Raw genomic sequence first — 20,513 nt, forward strand, 5'->3', positions numbered from 1 at the left:
GAACACACTGCAACGTGAGCTGCACTCACACACAGAGAGACCTATCAGACAGCCAAAAACAGTGCAGAGAAATGGGCTATAGCACTGAAAGGCTGCTGAAAGGCTCCACTGTCCACTCCTTTAGTGTTTGCAACCAACGTATATGGATACGTATGGAAGCACACTATACAGGAGAAAAAAAAGCAGCAATAAAAGAAAAATGTGTATGAGGCAGAGACACACGCTGGGCGGCCTACAAGCAGACGTGTCTGCAGGACACACTACACAGCGTGGGTCTGCACTCACACAGCCCTTGCAGACAGCTATTAAAACAGCGCTGCTGGGCTAAAAAAAATGCTACAGTGGTGGATTATGTAGCCTGGGTAGAGCAATAGATATGTTTGATGATCGCTATTTCTAACTGTCCCTCACAGTTTTCAACAGCAGCCTGTCCCTAACTGAATTCACAGCAGAGTGAACCCGAAATGGCGGCTGCTGCGGTTTTTATAGTGCATCATGACATCATTTCAGCAGCCAATCACAGCCATGCCAGTAGTTAACATGCCTACATGCCTAACAGGATGTGCCCACACTTCTGAGGATCCCCACTGGCTGAATCAAATCGAGCGGGCTCCTAGCATTATGGGAACTTCCGATTCCGGTATTCGATATGAAAAAACTATTGGAATTCCGATACAGCGAATATCGGCCGATACCCGATACTTGCGGTATCGGAATGCTCAACACTAGTGCAGACATTTCTGCATCTCTTGGTAGGAAGAATGTAGCAGCAAAAACTTGCACTTTTTACTTGTTTTTTGGTGCAGATTTTTCCCCACTCATTTGTATGGGTAAAATGTACAGCAGAAACACTAAAGAATTGATATTGTGCAGATCTAAATCTACAAGTCAAAAATAGGCAACGTGTACATGAGACTTCAGGAATCACATTCACTTTGATGGCATCAAGAAAGCCTTCAGGTTTTGTGACAAATTTGCATTGAAAATGCAACGTGTGCACGCAGCCTTATTAGTAGGATGAGAATTATCACTGCATGTTATCTGTGGTGTTACAAAGTTCTCCTTTCTCCCTGACCTTCAATTGTATCGAACTTCTCAGGACACTGATAGGGTTGAAAACTGTGGCAGAGCAGAAAGCCATAGTCTCACTGCTCTCCACTGAAAGAACAGTCAGATGGCTGTACAAATGGGACTGAGATCGGACTGTAATCCACAGACTGTCTAATGGCTCTCTGAACCCGAACCTGATAGCTTCAAATATTTCTAAACAACTGTCACTTGGGTCAGGAGTGCCACGACCAGTCCGAGTATTACAGTCTGATCTTGGTTTAATTTATATGGCCGTCTGACTACACACTAACATGGAGCGTCATCTTCAAACTTCTTTTTAGGGCACTCGAAAAAAAGCATGTTCTCTATGCACACTGAGTGTCTCAGAGCAGGGTCCTGCAGAGCAAGTGCTTTTTCTTACAAAAAAAATTATTGGAACATTGGAAGTTTAGTGGACCAGTCAGTTAGTGAAAGGTAATCTGTTCCCAGGACAGATCTCTGCTAAAATTTGGGCATTATATTGAAATCAAAGGGCTGTCCTATAATGTATGCATGTGTGGAGACAAAAAAACTGACTGGCACATCCAAACTAATGTGAATAGGTGCATACCAAGAGGAGCTACCCCCATATACAATATACAAAGAATGGTTGCACTCTATCATGCTAAGGCATGTCAATGTGGAATATATGTAATTAGAATTACAATACAGCTTTAGAATTATAGAAAAAATATATGAGACTCTTAGCATAAAATTTGGCCAAATATTATCTGCCCACCAGCCGTCAAGGCGGCCTCAAATCTGATGGGTACCTACACTGTGTGAATACCTCTCTAAGGCTGATGTCTGAATTCCTGGGTGAATGTGGACACCTCTGTCAGCAATGCCTGCATTTATGGGTAAGTAGGGACCTGCTATAATTAAAATCACCACCTGGTGGAGGGCGGAGTGCTCGGTCAGTAAGCTAACATACAAGAGACAAAAAAACTGACTGGCACAACCAAACTAATGTGAATAGGTGCATACCAAGAGGAGCTACCCCCATATACAATATACAAAGAATGGTTGCACTCTATCATGCTAAGGCATGTCAATGTGGAATATATGTAATTAGCTCCTCTTGGTATGCACCTATTCACACTCCTTGAAAAAGCCACGGTGGGCGAAACGTACGTTGGAGGGAGCCTGGACACATTGAGCCACACATTACGGGTATATATTATTTGGATTTATATATTAAATATTTCTTATGCATTTTTTATGCACTTTATGAGTAGCTGATTTTTCAGCCCATATATATTATGCACTTTATTATTATTATCCTTATCATTTTTGTATGATTATTTATTTACAGTGGTCACTATGTCCTTTTTATATGTATTTTTTATATGTATTTTGCTGTAATTATGGTATGTTACTATGTCTGGTTCTGTATACTCATTTGTAATTATGTAATAAATTTATTTGAGTCTTAATGTTTTGGACTCCGTTTGGTGTATTCATTTTTTGAGTAGGTTAATGTAAAGTATAGGCATATCCATAATGAAGCTGTTATACTGATTTAATCAATATCTTTAGTGAAGAAATCGGCATTGTCGTTGCTCTTGCAATCCACATTTGAAGTTTTGTTGTAATTAGCTTTAGCTGCACAGGGGCAGGTGTCACGCTGTCATGGTCTTTGTTGAGAAAGGGGGGCCTCAAACTGTCTATGAAACTGAGACTCTAACTATTGATGTCCCGGTGGTACTCTTGAAAGTAGAGAGGCCCGAGTCTCTGACCTTACTATGCTCCTGTTAGAATCTTGATCTGTCCCCTCCCTCACCCCATGAGGCATGGGACAGAATTGTAAGGTAAGCAAGATACAAAGAAAAAATAGGGATAGCAAAAAACTTCTATCATACAAAAGCACTAACCAACAACAGGGATGAGGATAGGGACAGGGAGACATAAACTAAATGGGAAAATGGACCAGCAGATAAACACACACATACTACAGCAACCCACAGAACACTACTACAACAACTCTACTCCAACCACTTAGCTATAGCACACAGCACAGGAAGACAAATCGTTCACTAGCAGGGACAAGAAGGTCTGACCAGTTTTATAGGTAATGACCAGATCAGAAGCAACTGAAATGGAGCTGCATGATTTTGACAGGCATAGAAAAGGTCGATAACCTCTTCAGCACCAGAGGAAACTAAATCCATTTCATATGGAGCACAACTCACACCATCAATAAGGAAGACCTGTGATTCATTACCCGACGTGACCGTCTAACTCCAGGTCTTCCATGGGGACATGACACACTTGTAACAGAGCCCACCCTTCAACAAGGGGCCACAGGACTCTTGGAACTACGTTTATCGGGTTGGGCCACACAGAAGGACCAAATTAGTTTACTGGCATTAACCTAAGATACCGGTACCCACAATCTCTCCTCAGGACTATATTCTTTCCAGTGCACCAAGTATTGTAAAGAGTGGCGAACCATATGAGAATCCACATTTCTTGCCACCTGAGATTCCAAATTACCATTAACAATAATCGGTGGCGGCGGCGACATGGGTGATTGCTCCACAGATGCTACATATTTTTTTAGCAATGACTTGTGGAAAACGTTGTGGATTTTAAGAGATAGAGAAAGCTCAAGACAAAAGGCCACAGGGATAATTATGGCGACCACCTTGTAAGGAACAATGAACCTAGGATATAATTTTAAGTTTAATGTTTCTGGTAGGTAGCCATACTAAATCATTCACATCGAGGTCTGGACCTGACAACCATTTCTTTTCAGCATGGTGTTTGTATCTGTCCCCCATGATCTTTAAGTTGTTCTGAACCCCTTGCCATACAGATGAGAGTGATGACGAGAATCGTTCTTCCCCAGGAACCCCTGAAGACCTCTCCTTGCAAAAGGTACAGAACTGAGAATGGAAGCCATATGCACCAAAAAATTACAACTTACCAGTGGATTCACTGCAAAGATTGTTTAAAGCAAACTCAGCTAATGGTAGAAAAGATGACCAATCCTCCTGGTTTTCTGGCACAAAACACCTGAGGCATATTTCTAGATAGAGTCAAACAACCACCCACAGGGAAACTTTGAGACAAAGCATCAGCTTTGACGTTCTTAATCTCAGGATGGTAAGTGACAATAAAGTTACTGTATACTTGGTAAAAAACAAAGACTAACTATCCTGTCTAGGATTTAGGGGCCCGTTATACATAGCGAGATCTCTAGCGAGATCGCTGATTTTGTGACGCATCAGCGATCTCGCTGTGTGTGGCACACATATGTGGCGCCCCTGAGGGTTCAGTCGCCACAGAGGTACTGCACCTCACCCAGATGTGTGGTCTCCCACTTCCCAGGTAAGGGAGAGACACCCATCCACACTCAGAACACCTGACAAGTACTCTGACACTCACCTCACACTTACCCTATGGCCAGACAGGGATTGACTTGCCCTGTTTGGATAGGAATGGGTGCTGGGAGATGGGCAGAGCTTGTAGGCTGAGCAGGAGAGCAGAAGGGGAAGTGAGGGAGATTCTCCTTAGGGCGAGGAAGTGAACGGACGTGTGGTCCAGCAGCTCCTATGCTGGAGGAGCTGCTCGGGGAAGATAAGAACGGAAGGAAGGTTCCCTGGAAGAGGGAAGGGATTAAGGGATTCTAGAGGCATGGGATAGGCAAAGGCCACCAGTGGGGCTGGTTCCACGCTGATAGCCATCAGGTGGAGGAATCAGGTCGCAGAAGGGACACAGGCCATTAGCCTAGTGGAGTGGAACTAAGGACTTAACTGGCAAAGCCGACAGCTGTGGTCACTTTAGGAGCCACAGCCACTATCCACAGTTATCTCGCCAGAAAGGCAGCAAGGAGTAGGATAAAGGAAGCAAATTGTGCACGTTATCCGACAGGATTCGCAGCTGCTAGCCTGGGACACCGACTGTGAGGCGTTGCGTAGAAGACAGGAAAAGCAACACAGTGAGATGGCCAGGAAAGGTACATATTGAGGGGAGTGCTGGAAAGGTGTACTCTATCCATCTGGGAAGTTTGCTGGACTCCCGGCCTTAAGGACGCAGCACCAAGTGGGCATCTGCATGCTACTGAACTGTGAGTAAACTATCAGAATTGCACTCAGCTGCGTCATTACCTTCTTCCTGTGCCAACCCATTCAGCACTGCTACATCTCTGTGCCTAACACTGCACCCTCTTCCTCAACACCTATTACTACTGCCCTGGGACTACAGCTCTACCTGTGGGGAGCGCTTACATCTTGCTGCCTTACACCATCTGTCCCACAGGATCTGCCTGCAGCGTCGGCTTAACCCCTTCATTGCCGAGCACCACAGGTGGCGTCACGTATCATCCACCTATAAACTTTATTCAACCAAGTTTCAACACTTTTGCATGGACGCCCAGGGCCACGGACCGGGTCACCCCCACCGTGACACATCCCTCTGAGACACTGGCCCGGTACCGAGTAACCCCACTGCCCTGGCGGGTGATCCATTTTTGGCGTCACAAGCAGGATTTGCGAAGCCCGGTGCCCCCCGGGTACTGTATGCCAGAGACTGTGTTGTGTGCCGTGGACTTGTTGTGCAGTTGCTGTCATTACCCCGCCAATTGGCGCGTGCGGGAAGCAAAAGGGGCGTGCCATTGTGGGCGGAGCCTGCCAGAGAGCGCGAAAAGTGAGGTGCTGCGTGGGAAGAGACCAGCGGGTGGGAAGTGAGGAGCAGAGGCCTGCAGTCCCAGCGTGCCCCCGATCATCCAGCCTGCGGAGCGGCGACCGGTAAGCCAGCGCAACACAGGGCCTGGCCAACGTTAACTAGGGGGGAAGAGAATGTCTGAGGCAAGAGAAGATGCAGCGGTGAATGCCACCGCACCCCCCACAAGATGCAGGTGCCAGCGCAGCTGCGGCTCCAATGGCACCGCAGAATCCAGCAGCCAGCGCCGCCTCCAGGGCACCACAAGAACAAGCGCCACTGCAGCAGTCTCCATAAAGCCGCTGTCCATGCCCTATATACCGGGAGCAGCCTGGTTACCGCAGTACTCAGTGGAGTCACATACCCTGAGTGAATTCAAAGAGAGACTCTGCAGTTTGTTTGAGGTGTATCCCCTGTCTGAAAGCCAAAAAGTGAACATCCTTATTGGGCAGCTAACTGGTGCAGCGCAAAGAGAAGTAAAGTCCTGGCAGGACACTGATAAAGAGACTGTTAAAAATTTTTTGGCTAAGCTAAGAAGCACCTTTGACACCCGCCCTGCAGCTGAAATAAAAATGAGATTCTTTGGGTGTAAGCAAAGAGTGCAGGACAGTATAAGGGACTATGCCCTTAACCTGCCAGGAGGCGCTGCGAGCCATAAAGCAGCGCCTCCTGCAGGTTAAGGGCATAGTCCTTAATTAAAATACATTAAAATACGTGAAAATACGAATAGAAGGGAGTCCGAAAAAAGGGACATCCTATAAAAGTGAATCCATGCATGAGAAGTGGCAGATATAGACTATTCGCTCATAGAGATCAGTCCTCCAAACAGGGCAACCGGAAACAGGAAACTGGAACATCAGGTTTATGATGAAGAAGGGACAAAACAGCAACAAGTTAAACATCTATAAAAAATAAATGAATAAAAATAAGATTAAAATACATAAAAAAGGACAGAAAAACAGAGCTATTTGCAACAAAATCATAAGAAAGGGGCGAAACTGATGACCTCATTGAGACCATTAGGCTGTATGGATCCGATTTTAGAGATCCATCGCGCCTCCAATTGCGCCAAAGTTTTCCTCCAATCTCCACCCCTAACATCAATGTGTATTTTATCTATACCAAATGCTTTCAAAAGGTCCGCATTACAATTGTGAACTAACTTGAAACGCCGCGGTATCGGTTTAAGGGAAGAAATGTCCTGTATCTCTGCTGCATTAATGATATCACGGTAATGCTCCCTAATCCTGGTCTTAAGTGCTCTCGAAGTTAACCCTACATAGATTTTAGAGCATGGGCAGTAAGCGTAATAGACGACTCCAATTGAGTCACAAGTGATGTGCTGCGTAATCGAAAAATTCTGGCTACTGCTGGAATGAAAAGTCGTAGCTCGTATCATGTTGGGACATGCAATACAATTCCCGCAGGGAAAGAAACCCCAAGCAGGACCTTTGGATCCAAAGGATTTATTCGGTTGAGGACCTGAATAATAACTGCGGACAATGTGATTTTTTAAATTGGGGGATTTCTTATATGTGATGGATGGGTAATCCAGCAGAAATTTTGCCAGACCCCTATCCTCCTGCAGGATAGGCCAGAATTTTTTCAAAGAATTTTGCATCCCACGCCAGTTGGCGTTATAGGTAGTAATAAATCTTACCTTAGGGTCCTGCGCAGACTTAGACTGTGATTTTAAAAGTTCATTGCGATCCGCTTTTGCGGCTGCCTGTAATCCCTTCTTAATACATCTCCGCGAATATCCCCTCTCTTGGAATCTGTTGGATAAATCATCCGCTTGTTCAGCAAAGTTCTTCTCAGTGGAACAAATTCGCTTTATTCTAAGGAATTGCCCCTTAGGTATATTTTTTATCAATGATTGTAGATGAAAGGATGTTGCATGCAAAAGCGAATTAACGGAGGTTTCTTTGCGGAAGACGTTGGTTTCCATGAAGCCACCAGGGGGATTGGTGATTTTAATGTCAAGAAAGTCGATGGAGGTCTGGCTATATTTGCATGTAAGCTTGATGTTCAATTTGTTGTCATTAAGAGTCCCGACAAAATCGAGGAGGTCTCGCTCTGAGCCCTGCCACACCATGAGGATGTCATCGATGTAGCGGGCCCAGAACAGGACCCCCTCGATATGCGCTATGGGTCTAGTGAGGAAGATTTCTCGCTCCCACATGCCCATGAACAGGTTTGCATATGCAGATGCATAGGCCGCACCCATAGCAGTCCCTTGCTGTTGTAAATAAATGCTCTGTTTGAAAATGAAAAAATTATGCTCCAGAGCAAATTTAAGCAGCAAAAGCAAAAATTCAATAAAGTCGGGACATAGCTGGGACATACATAAAAATGTTTTTGTGGCCAGAATACCATCTTGATGCTGGATGGATGTGTACAGAGCTTCCACATCCATAGTAACCAGCCACATGTCTTTATCAAGAGGGATACCGTCGATTTTTCTCAATACATCTCCAGAATCCTTCACATAGGAAGGAAGATCGAATACCAATGGTTTCAAATGAAAATCCAAAAATTTAGAAATAATTTCACAGAGACTCCCATTGCCCGAAACAATTGGGCGCCCAGGTGGAGTGGAGGCATTTTTGTGAATTTTGGGTAAGAAATAAATACATGCCATTTTCGGATACAAAGGTACCAGGTGATCTCTGAGATCCTTGGTAATGATACCATGATCAAAGGCCTGATCAAGGATGTCCTGTAATTCGCCCTTGAATTTAAGGGTGGGATTAAAAGTTAATTTCTTATAGCAGGTCTCATTTTTCAACTGTCGGAAGGCTTCCCTTTCGTACATTGAGATGGGCCATACCACCACATTACCCCCTTTATCCGCCTGTTTCAAAACAACCCCTTTAAGATTTTTCAATTCATTCAGAGCCTTCCTTTGTTGGAAGGTTAAATTATCCCTAGAGTCCGATCGCCTTAACTTTTCAAATTCCTTAGTCACGAGTTTGACGAAGAGTTCAATATGGGGGTAGAGGTTGAGGGGCGGAAATTTTTTAGGAATAGGGGGGGAAAATTTTTCATTACCTGTATAACCTGTGGTGTGTTGATTGCTTCCTAGTTCTTCAAGGATGGAAATGGCATGTAATTCATCCTCATTCCAATTTTCCCCTATTTTAGGCTTATCATGTAGTTTTTTCAAGACTAGTTTGCAGTCAAAGAGTTGGAGGTCTTTGGTGGCTAAAAAAGGATCAAATAGAGAGGTTGGTGAAAAAGAGAGGCCTAAACTTAAAACCTCCAGCTGCGAGGGGCTCAGGGTGCAAAACCACGCTATTACATGCCCCTTGATAAAGCCACCGCGAAACGCGCGTCAGGGTCCTCTGCCCGCTACTAAGGTAAATATGCCATAATTCTTCACTTCCCTTTCATTCCCAGCCTCGGGGTATATCTGTATATTATACCATTTGCACTTGCATACAATTATCTCTGTACGGTCTTTGATACTGATTAACCCCGTTTTGGTGTCTGAAAAATTACCATTTCCATGGAGTCACATTTCTTTTTTTTTGTGCATTCCTGCACTAATTATATAATTACTGGCACGTATTTATATGGCCTAGCCTAACGGTACTTTATTCGATCTTTTGCACTTTTTGCACATAACCGACTTATTTCATGGATATGCCCATTTAGCATGCATTGTTATGTTGCTATTTACCTCATGATGCGGTTATCCTGTTGCTATGTCCTCCACTTTCTCTACATGTTTTTGATGTTTTTATGAATATTTTGTAATAAAGATATATTATTTTAGACTTAGCTTCTGTTCATTTTGGATGTATTTATTATTTGAAGTATTTTGGTCTCCTAGGTGATTTTGTTGGTGAGCCAAGTATGTTGGAGGGCGACCGGTCCTCCCAGTGGTGATTGACGGCATCCCTATGAACGCTTTGCTGGACACTGGCTCTCAGGTGACAACTATGCCATATATCCTTTACAAGTGGTATTGGGCTGACTCTGAACTTACTTGCGGCCCAAGTGATGAACTGACAATAGTTGCCAGCAATGGTCAGTCTTTGCCGCAAGTAGGATGTAAAGAGATTACCTTTAAGGTGGGGCGAGTGGAGTTAAAATCTCAAGGTCTGATAGTTGTAGACATTGATCGACGAGAATGTAACCAAATGATGACCTTAGGTACTAATGTGATTGAAAATTGTCTTGCCGAGGTTATTGTTTTGTTGCAACAGGTAGCTGAGACTGCTGGTTCCAGTGAACAACAAATTCGGCAGAAGGAGATCAAGGCCCTGATGCAAAGACAGCAGGTAGAACTGTCTGGCAGAGAAATTGGCAGCGTCAGAGTGAGTGATTCTTTCCCCATTGCGATACCCCTAGATGTGAAATGTTAATTTGGTGTCGGGCAGCCATAGACCTCAGAGGAAAAGATTACCAAGCATTGGTAGAACCAGTGTACTCTGATAGCCGGCCCACTCTCCTGACAGCCAGAGGGGGAGGTACAGTACCTCGGTCATGTAGTGAGCGCAGAAGGTGTGGCACCAGATCCTGACAGTCACTGTCATCCGGGACTGGCGGAAGCCCAGCAACCTCCATGAGGTACATCAATTCCTCGGGTTGGTAGGCTACTACCGAAGGTTCATCAAAGGCTTCACTGAGATAGCCATGCCTATGCAAAATCTTCTGGTGGGCCAGCCCAAGAAAGCCTGGAAGAAGAGTCCTACATTTGAATGGAATGAGGAACTGGAAAGGTCCTTCACTCGACTGAAAATGGCTCTCACAGGAGATGAAGTTCTGGCCTACCCAGATTACGACCAGCCATTTGTTCTGTATACTGATGCCAGCAATGTGGGACTGGGAGCAGTACTGTCACAGGTACAGAATGGCACAGAAAGACTGATCTCCTACGCCAGCAGGAAGCTTCGTCCCACTGAAAGGAACCCTGACAACTACAGTTCCTTCAAACTGGAGTTCCTCGCCGTAGTCTGGGCTGTGACTGAACGATTCAAGCATGACCTAACTTCAGCCAAGTTTACCATCTTCACGGACAACAACCCGCTGACTCACTTGGAAACTGCAAAACTAGGTGCACTGGAGCAGTGATGGATGGCTCGGCTGTCTAACTATGAATTTACCATCAAGTACCGAGCGGGGCACAAGAATGCCAATGCTGATGCGGTGTCCAGGATTCCCAATCTGCCAGATGGGGGAGAAGACCTTGAGGCACTCGAAGAAATAGAGCTACCTGCCTTCCACCGGCCAATTGCGGTCCAACGTGCCCAAGGAGTGAGAAACAGACGATCTATCGTGAAAGAGGCCACCCTAAATCCATTGCCTCATCATGACTGGGCAGAAACGCAGGATAGCGATCCCGCAGTCTGCCTGGTAAAGGAGCTACTGTCACAAGCTGACTCATGCCCAGGTCCAGATGCTCCTGAAGAAACCCAGCAGTTGTGGAAGGAAAGAGGCAGGCTGTTCATCTATGAGGGAAAGCTGTGTCGGAGGAGTATCAATGCCCGCACTCATGAGTTGGTCTGGCAGGTAGTAGTCCCAAAGAGGGAGGCATCAATGGTCTTGCAAGCGTACCACAATGGAGCAGGACACTTTGGATGGAATAAGTTGGAGGCCTTGCTCCGAGAGAGATTCTACTGGGCTGTATGAGGAAGGCCATTGAAAATTGGTGCCGGGAGTGTGGACAATGCAACCTGTGCAGGAAGGACCGTAACAGCCAGAGAGCTCCTTTGCAGTCAATAATAACTAAACAGCCACTCGAGTTGGTAGCCCTGGACCATGTGAAGCTGGTCCCAAGCCGTTCAGGCTACGTTTATGCTCTTACCATCGTTGACCACTGCTCGAGATTCCTGGTAGTCGTGCCTGTCAAGGATCAAACAGCCAGGACAGCAGCCAGAGCATTCCAACAGCACTTCTATAGACCACACGGTTATCCCGTGCGAGTGCTTACAGATCAAGGTCCAGCCTTTGAGGCAGAAATGTTGCAGGAATTCTGTAACTTGTACGGTTGCTAGAAGATCAGGACAACACCGTATCATCCACAGACCAATGGCATGTGGGAAAAGATGAATCAGGTGGTGATCGATCTACTGAAGACCTTGCCTGTGGAAGAGAGGAATCTGTGGCCAGAGAAGTTGCCAGATCTGGTAGACCTCTACAATCACATTCCTGTGAATTTCACCAACTGCACTCCAGCCTTCCTAATAAGTGTGAGCCCTGGCAAGTTGCCTATTGATTTGGATATGGGAGTCCTGACACCTGAGGTGACATCACCAGATGCTGACTGGGACACAGAGAGGCAGCAGCAGTACCGTAGAGTACAAGAGTGCGTAGAAAAAAGTCTATCTCAGGCGAGACAAAAACAGGAAAAGAACTACAATCAACATGCACCTACAGTTCTCTTGTCACCAGGAGAACAGGTCCTAAAGAGGAAAAGGAGGATGCATAAATTGGATGACCAATGGGAAGCTAAACCCTACACCGTCCTACCATCAAACTTTGACAACACCAAAGTGTGCCTTATCAGTAAGGATGGAGGAGAAACCTCATCAGCAGTATCGAGGGATCATCTGAAACTATGCCCTGACCAACTAAAGGACAGAATGGAAGAGCAAAACAACCTTCAACCCATAGAGGAAGAAGAGAAAAAGGTCAGCACTGTACTCGGAGAATTTCCTGCAAACTGGACAAGAGTTGATCAAGCCATCGTAGTTCCTGTCCTAATCTTTCCCCAGCCTAATGCAACTGAAGTAGCAGAGACTCAACAGAACTCTGAAAATCAGGAAGTTCAGGCAGCGGATGCCACACCAGCAGTGGAACCAGAGAATCCTCGCCCTGCCAGTGGTGAATCTGTCATGCCAACAGTGAGTCTAAGAGTTCGCAGACGGCTACTACCCAGTTTACCAACAGCAGTAACAGGCCCACTAAACCTAAATAGGCCATTAGAAGTACCCATGCTACGCAGATCTACCCGTAGTACAAAAGGTGAGATCCCAGCTAGATATAGAGATTAAAGTAAAAATACAAAATGTAAACTGTACCTGTAAATATGCAACTTTTCAAGCTTATGTGCCTACAGAGACTCTGTAAGAACTTTTTGAATAGCTTTTTTGTTTTGATGGACAATTGGGCCACAGGACTATGTGTGGCCAAAACAATCCTTGTATATATTTACCAACTGCTCAGGAAATGGACCATGGACATTGACGCATGGACTAATCGTCATAAGGACTATTTTTGAGCTTTGGTTTTTGTAATTTTTCATTTTTGAAATCTTGTAACAGTTACAATTGTCCATTTGTTTATATGTTCGCATGTTTTCTCAGTCCGGGAGTACTGAATTGCACTAGGGGGGAATGTGGCACCCCCAGGAGTACGGTCGCCACAGTGGCATTACCTTCCTCCTAGGGAGTGTGATGTCATGCTTGGAAGCAATGAAAGGGTCTCTCAGCACTCAGCACAGTTCCCCCTCCAGGCCAGAAGAGGGAGCTCTGAACCAAACTGAGCTGCTCTCTGGGGCCAGGAAAGGGAAGTTTGTGTGGAGAAGGTGAAATGTGTGGATGAGAGAGAGGAGCTGTAGGATTGAGAATTCAGGCTCACTTCTAGCTGTAGCGCATGGTCCGGAGTCCGGTGTCCGAGGTTGTATGGATGCTGATGTTCCTGCAGCAAAAACTGGAGGAACAAGAGGCTGTAAATGCTCTGTTCCCAGCTAAGACTCAGAGGCACAGCAGCAACTTGTGTGAGCCAGAAAAAGGAGGCTATGGCTGTCTGCCATACGAGGGGAGTTCTAAAGAGAGCAAGCAAGGGGGACTTCAGTGTAACTAAGTCCTGCAAGTGCCTCAGATAAGCGCTAGAAAGGAGACTACACAACCCATCTGCATATAGAGATTCCTAAGTTGCTCCCAGGCTGATCAGCTCCTGTTCCATCTGTAATCTGGATCCTGTACTGCGCTTACAAAGCAAAGTAAAGGTAAAGGAAACTGCACCCTGTTGTGTCATTGCCTTCTTCTTGCAACCCCTTCAGCACTGCTACATCTCTGTGCCTAACACTGCACCCTCTTCCTCAACATCTATTACTACTGCCCTGGGACTACAGCTCTACATGTGGGGAGCGCTTATGGGTCGCCCTCCCAGGGCTGTGGGGTACTCGGTACCGGACTGGTGTCGGCGGGATGTATCACAGCAGCAGTGACCCGGTCCGTGGCCCTGGGCGCCCATTGTTAAAAGGGGGAGATTGGAAATGATGGAATGTAGTTAATGGAATAGTTCGTGACGCCACCTGTGGTGTTCGGCAAGTGAGATGTTAGGCCGACGCTGCATGCAGATCCTCTGGGGCTGGTGGCATGTGGCAGCCAAGATGGTGAAGCTCCCCACAGGTGGAGCTGTAGCCCCAGGGCAGTGTAGATGTGGTTGGCACGAGGATGTAGCGGTGCCGGAAGGGTAGGAAGCAGACAAGACACAGCAGGGTGCAGTTTCTGTACCTTTACTTGACAAATGCGGTCCAGGGTCCTGATTACAGATGGTACCGGAGCAGGCTAGCCTGGAAGCAACTCAGGGATTCTCTCTCAGCAGATGGGCTGTGCAGTCTCCTTCCTAGCGCTTATTTGAGTGAAGTGCTCCTAGTACTGAGTTACACTGAAGTTCCTCTCAATTCTCTTCTACTAGCACTCCTCGTATGGCAGACAGCTGTAGCCACTATTCCTCTCCTGGCTCACTGCGTGCTGTTGTGCCTCTGAGTCTTAGATGGGGGTAGGGCATTTACAGCCTCCTACTCCTCTGGTGTCTGTTGCAGGACCGTTAGTATCCGTACAACCGTGGAGACCAGGCTCCAGTTCATTCGCTCTCACTGGAGATGAGCCTTTCCTCTCTGCTCGATCTCCGCGCTTCTCCCACACGTCTGCACACTTCACTCTCCTCAGACTAACTCACCACTCTTTCCTCTTGGCCCTCGGAGAGCACTCCTCCCTTCAATTCTGGTTCAGAGTCCCCCTTGCTGGCCTGGAGTGGAACTGTGTTGCATGTATAGGTTAACTGCGATAGAGACCCTTCATTGCCTCCAAGCCTGGCATTACCCTCCCTGGAGGAAGGCAAAACCACTGTGGCGGCCATACTCCTGGGGGCGCCACACTTACATCTTGCTGCCTTATACCATCTGTCCCAAAGGATCTGCCTGCAGTATCGGCTTAACCCCTTCATTGCCGAGCACTACAGGTGGCGTCACGTATCATCCACCTATAAACTTTATTCAGTCACATTTCACCCCTTTTGCATGGACGCCTAGGGCCACGGACCGGGTCACCGCCACCGTGACACATCCCTCTGAGACACCAGCCCGGTACCGAGTAACCCCACTGCCCTGGTGGGCGACCCACATCAGCGACCGGCCCCCTTGCCAGGTATCGCTGATCGTGCAGGAATGTCCTGGGCCATTTTTTGATCGTTGTTCTCCCGCTGGCCAGCACGCATGCATGTGGCAGCGGGAGACCAAAGATCAGCGAGCTTCCAGCGCTGTAAGCAGACGCTGGGAGCTGGTATCCAAGGTAAATATCGGGTAACTAAGCACGTGCCGCACTTAGTTACCCGCTGTGTACCTTGGATACCAGCGTGCTCGCGCTGGGAGCTGGTATCCAAGGTACACAGCGAGTAACTAAGCGACGCGCGTGCTTAGTTACCCGATATTTACCGTGGATACCAGCGTCCTCGCTGGTCCTGATCGCTGGTGTATCTGCCTGTTTGGCAGCTCACCAGCGATCATGTAGCGATGCACCAGCGATCCTGACCAGGTCGTATCGTTGTCGGGATCGCTGGTGCATCGTTTGGTGTGACGGGACCCTAAGACGTTCAGCGGATTCGAGGTACAACAGATTTTTATGATCAGTAATGACAGTGGAAAAGCATTTCTTCAAAGAAGAAAATGCCTGACGGGCACAGACCTCCTCGAGAAGTCCATACCTTTCTTTGTCATGTCAGTGAGGGGTTTGACAATCGCTGAGATGTTTTTGATTAACTTAAAATAGTAGTTAGCAAGCCCCAAATAGCGTGGCAGCACTTTCAGAATTTCTGTAAGGCCTCTTTCACACTTCAGTTTTTTGCATCAGTCAAAATCCGCCAAAAGGACGGATGGCGGATCCGTTTTAGTACTGATGACAACGGATGCCACCCGTCCGTTTTTTGACGGATCCGACAAGGAATTGCAGCCTGGAAAAGGAGAGAGAGAGAGAGAGAGAGAGAGAGAGAATGAATATTTCGGGTTAAATCAGTGTCTGGAGGATCCGCCAGAGAAAAAAACGTTGCAAGCTCCGTTTTGAAATCTTTGAGGATGGTGACGGACAGCAACTTTTGGCGGATCCGCAAAAAAAACGAATGCAACGGACGGCAATCCGCCAATAATGTAAGTCAATGGGGAAAAAAACGGATCCTCAAAAGAAAATTGCGGATCCGTTTTTTCAAAACCTGGCGGATTGTGACTGATTATAAAAAACTGAAGTGTGAAAGAGGCCTAAGATCCCACTCTAGAACTGCACGGACCTTATCTCAGTCCATCCGGAAACCTGAGGCAGACATTAGGAAACCCAGGAACTGAGCCTCATGTATGGCGTATACACATACAGATTATTATCCTGCAAAACCTGTAACACCAGCTGGACATGTACCTGATATGACTTGACGTCAGATGAGTATATTAAAATATCGTCAAGATACAGCACTACAAATATACCCAAAAGGTTAAGAAAAATGGCATTAACAAAATGTTGGAAAACGGCAGGGGCTTTATTCAAATCAAAGGGCAAGACAAGGTTTTCATAATGCCTTTCAGGAATGTTAAAGGCCATCTTCCACACATCCCCCCTCTTTGATCCTAATCAGATTATAGGCTGCCCTAGGTCCAGTTTAGAGAACCAATTTTCTCCAACAATCTGATTAAATAAGTCGGGAATGAGTAGGAGGGGATAAGGGTAATTTAATATGGGATAAAAACTCACATAATCTCTAAAGAAGACCTGCGATTCATTAACCGACATGACCGTCTAACTCCAGGTCTTCCGGGGGACGTGACACCATTGTGACAATGGGAATGTGGGTAGGGTCTTCAGCTACTGCCCCAGCCTCTCTTTCTGCCTACTCCTGGTGTCTGTATGACAGGTTACTGCTTTTGTAAGTGACCTGCCTGCCTCTTGTTTGAAATTTCATGGCTGTGCCGTCCTTGCCGATGGTGGTGCTTTAGCAGATTGACCTCCAGTAAGTCTTCAATAAAATGGCGCTGGTGGTGGCTGTTGCACAGATTGAGATTGTGGCTCAATGACATCCTTTATAGATGTCATTAAGTCGAGATCTAAATCTGCACATGCATTGTCACCATTTTATTGAAGACCGCTGGGAGGTTAATCTGCTCAAGCGCCACCACCGATTCCTCAAATAATTGAACTTACAATACTGTAACTATATTTGTCATTAAAGGTGTTTTCTGGTATAATTCTTGAACTGCAATGACTTCCTCAGTGTACAATAAAAAAAGGAAAATATCTCACCCTCCACGGGACTATTGATGCCCCCCACCACTGCTGGAACCATGTTGTCATTACTACCGTAGCCGCTCATTGGGCTCAGCTATCATACCGATGTAGACAGCTTAATATCACTGCTGATGATTGGCTGCAGTGGTCAGGTGCACTGCAGTAGTATTAGTAGGGATGTTGTAGACCTGCTGTGTTTGAATTAACCCAATTTTATTATCTTTACCCTGTGAAAGCTGTTGCTGTAAATACATTTAATCCAGGAAAACCCCTTTAATAAAAGGTAATGAAATACACAATTCTGTAATAATATCTACTGTACGTAATGCCATAAAACCTAAGAGCTTTTCTTTCACATACCTTTGTGATTTCTTGCTTTTCACCCCCTGTGGACGGCTTTCTACAGCTCTACAAGAAGCGACATTACTGTACTCTGCTGCTTAGTAGATTGAGCCCTATATTTAGTCTTTTTCTCTGTTTAAGGGTCATTTATACATTTCAAACTTAGGAAAGTGAAGGGGTGGGGGGGGACTTGACAACATTTTCTCCCGATCTATATTGGTCCTCTCTCCCCACCACGCAGCGCCTCCGTTTCCACGGTAACTGGGCCCTGCTTTAGAATTATTTCCACAGTGACCGAATTTGGCAAAAGATCTTCTGTTTTTTTTTCTCTATTTTATTTTTTTTTTAGACTCTAAATATAGCCTTATAACTAATTGAGTCAATATGTAAAAGAAAAAAATAAATTATTTCTATTTCACCTACAGACACATTGCATGCTTCTCCTGCTTTAAAAAAAAACAGCATTGATCATATTTAACCCTTGAAAAGTAAATACGTAATTGAAACATAAAAGGGTAGTTTAGAATTGCATTATCTGCTGCTTGTGTAATATCACACATTGAATAATGCAGCATTAGCGAGTTCATGGAACAAAATGATATCGGAATTTTATGTTCTGTGAATGCAGGTGAACAAAATCTGTGGTGGTGCGATATATTCCATTCTTGGTCCCTGAAGTTCATTATGATAGTTTTCGGACAGACAATAATAATTTGCATACTCCCCATTTCACAAAAGCTGTACCACATGTCCTTGACCAAAACTAACTTCAGATAAATGGAAATTTGTCCTGCAACAAATTTGCCATGTGTGAATATATTGGTCACCATTTCAAGTAGTTAGAATGGTGACACGCTCATTAGTGATGAGTGGAATTGCTCGTTACTTCAGTTTGCTTATTGTGCTCAAGTATGCACGTAGTATCACGGGTGCTCGAGTGAGCCAGTGAAGGGATTTGCAAAGAGGAGAAGCATGAGTGTAGCGAGGAGAGAGATTAGTTAGGCAGCAGAGTTAAGGACGGACTGGAGGGGTGCGAGAGTGTTAGCAGGGAGGCCACAGAGGAGAATGTTGCAGTAGTCGAGGCGGGAGATGATTAGGGCATGCACAAGCATTTTGGTAGAGTGAGGATTGAGGAAAGAATGGATCCTGGAAGTATTTTTGAGCTGGAGACGACAGGAGGTGGCGAGAGCTTGGATGTGCAGTTTGAAGGATAGGGCTGAGGCAGTGGATTTCCGGGACAGGGGGAAGTGTGATTTCATTTATTGTGATAGATAGATCAGGTAAGGAAGATATGCGAGATGGAAGAAAGATAATTAGTTCAGGTTTGTCCACATTGAGCGTGAGGAAGCGAGAGGAGAAGAAGGAGGATAAAGCTGATAGACACTCTGTGACATCTGGGCCGGAGAGATAGAGCTGAGTGTCATCAGCATATAGATGGTACAGGAAGCCATAGGACTTTATGAGTTGTCCCAGGCCAAGGGTATAGATTGAGAAGAGAAGGGGTCCTAGGACTGAACCTTGAGGGACACCAACAGAGAGAGAGCAAGATGAGGAGGTAGTGTGGGAGTAGAAAATGCTAAATGTGCGGTTGGTAAGGTATGAGGAGAATTTCAGGCACCATCCCCATCTATCTCCAACCTTTCGTAGCAACCCTTTCATTGCACTCATAAAGTTTGAAGACAACAAAAGTGCTCCACAAACAATGTAAGATATGCCCACAGTGAATCCCTCTACAGAAACCTCCACATGCACAGTATGATGACTCTACTGTACTCAAATCACTCAACTCCCCTGGAAAAGTATGGTGACCCCAACACCAGATGATTCCCCAACTGTGACCCCCCACACAGCCTTCCATGCACTATAATGGGCCTACATGCAATACATTGGCCCTACCCCTCTCCACACTTTATAATGGCCCCATACATCATGAAGGACCCCACACAAACCTTCACACTGTATAATTGCTTGCATACAGTATAATGCACCACATAGTCCTCCATACAGTATAATGCACCCTACAGCCCATACAGTACAATGCATCCCATAGTCCTCTGTATAATATAATGTACACCATAGTCCATATAGTACAATGTACCCCATAGTCCATACAGTATAATGAACCCATAGTCTATTCAGTATAATGCATCCCATAGTCCTGTCTAGTATAGCGCAGCTCATAATTCATACAGCATAATACACCCCATAGTCGGCTATACAGTAAAATGCACCCCATAATCCATACAATATAATGTACCCTATAGTCCTCTGTATAGTATAATGCACCATATAGTCCATACAGTACAATGCACCCCATAGTCCTCTGTATATTATAATGCACCTCATAATCCATACAGTGCAATAAAATATATTACAATTTCACAAGTACTATCGATTTATGGAAAAAAAAACAACTGTTACTAGCGATGAGTGGATTGATCTGTGGAGGATTTAGTTAAAGTTGAATTTCCTGAAATTCTTTAAAAATATTTGGAATTGAGAGTCCACAGTGGCTGATACCTTTTAACCCCTTTTTGACATCAGACGTACTATCCCGTCCATGGGACCTGGGCCCCTATGCCCATGGACGGGATAGTATGTCTAGCGCGATCTGCTGCGCTCTGCTGCTGCGCTGATTATCACAGCTGACACCTGGCACTATGTGTCAGGGGCGGTAATGGACCGCCCCCGACACGTTAACCCCTTGCACACCACAATCAAACATGATCGCGGTGTACCGGGGGTTAAAGGAAAGCATCGGCAGGGAGGGGGCTCCCTCCGTGCTTCCCTGAGCCGCCCACAGCAGCTCAATGTGCAGCGCTGCTGCGGGGGTCTCCTTCCCTGCAGGTCCCCGGATCCAAGATGGCGACGGGGACCTTCGGGCACCTGCAGAGAGCTGGCTTCCTCAGTGCCTGA

The sequence above is a fragment of the Dendrobates tinctorius genome, unplaced genomic scaffold (assembly GCF_039654945.1).
Source record: "Dendrobates tinctorius isolate UK_male_01 unplaced genomic scaffold, ASM3965494v1 ptg000159l, whole genome shotgun sequence".
NCBI lineage: Eukaryota > Metazoa > Chordata > Amphibia > Anura > Dendrobatidae > Dendrobates > Dendrobates tinctorius.